General features: G+C 46.4%; 1 long non-coding RNA gene across 1 annotated transcript; it reads right to left on the reverse strand.

Annotated features, from left to right (window-relative positions):
* Positions 1-259: 259 nt before the first annotated feature.
* Positions 260-997, reverse strand: LOC124650397. The gene is made up of 4 exons (XR_006986987.1): positions 883-997; positions 693-788; positions 477-579; positions 260-357 (listed from the first exon to the last, which is right to left on the reverse strand). It is a non-coding gene; the product is annotated as an uncharacterized LOC124650397 (long non-coding RNA).
* Between the last annotated feature and the right edge of the window lie 244 nt (positions 998-1,241).

The following is a 1,241-nucleotide window of genomic DNA, read 5'->3' on the forward strand; positions in this document are numbered from 1 at the left end:
TTTGGTGGTTGACCTACAGGCAAGATAGTGAAAATTTATTCTATAGAGCAAAGCAAATTCTTTAACAGCTATGATCGGTGCAGAACATATTAGTATGTCTTCATCACCTAGAAGAGGTCTATGACAGAAAGCTGGTTATCTGAAACCAAATTTTACCTGTGCATGAAATCTGAGAAGCGAACGCATCCAAGAGTAAGCAAATGATGACTCAGCTACAGATTTCAATCCCATCTTTTGAAATTATAGATAATATTTCTTAACCAAATCCAAGAGGTTTGTTTCCCAATCTTTATGCATTATACCTTCACCTTATTTACGGTCCATGTAGCAATCCCTATCAATCCAGATAATTTATACCTACGATTCAACATATCAGAAGATTACTTCATCAGCTGCCCAATGTGCAGAGGAAAAAACTACAAACTGAAGGGAAGGTTAAGCATTCTTGAATAAATTTTGTTTTTTGTTGTCCTTACCATGGTTGTCTTTGCAGTTCTTTTTCTGTGTTGGATCTTGGCCTCGCGGTAGGTCTTGCATATACCATCTCAAAATTGACCGCTTAGCTTGAATATCAAGGATCTAATTGGATATAAATTTTAAAAGTTGTATACGCACCCATAACACGAATTCATCTCCAAAAATATGTATATGCAACTTAGATTAAAATCTGAACCAGAGGTTAGAAATCTTACTTGCTCTATAGTGGAGTCTGGCCTGCAGACATCGCCTGATTCAGGGAAGAAGAGGAGAACAATATTTGCCATAGAGAAATCGCGAGGGGAGAGGGCCTGCAAGGGGGATTCATAGGGAGAGATAATGCAGGTATCGGAGGAGAACCACAGTTGCAAAGCGACGAAGTGCTGCCGCCACTATTGCTCTTACCGCCGACTACGTCACCGGTGAGCACACGGTCATGTTGTCCACTCCGTCACAGCTGTCAACCTCGCGCCCCTCCTCTTCGCCGATGTAGAGCCATCTTCCGCTACCGCTTGTTGTGGAGTCCAGACACGCCGGTAATCACTGCAGCTGCAGCTCGCCATGAAGAAGTAACCGGCCACCGGGGAGCCAAGGAGGCATCGGCCGCCGCGCATCAGATGAAGCTCTAACCGCCGGGGAGCCCAGGACACAGCGTACGTCGCACATCAGAGAATACGCCGGCCGCCGCGCATCAGAGGACACCCAACGGTCTGGGAGGCGAGGAGCCGTCGGCTGTCACGGACGTGCCGGCTGCAGGGCATCGG

The sequence above is a fragment of the Lolium rigidum genome, chromosome 4 (assembly GCF_022539505.1).
Source record: "Lolium rigidum isolate FL_2022 chromosome 4, APGP_CSIRO_Lrig_0.1, whole genome shotgun sequence".
In the NCBI taxonomy this organism is placed as follows: domain Eukaryota; kingdom Viridiplantae; phylum Streptophyta; class Magnoliopsida; order Poales; family Poaceae; genus Lolium; species Lolium rigidum.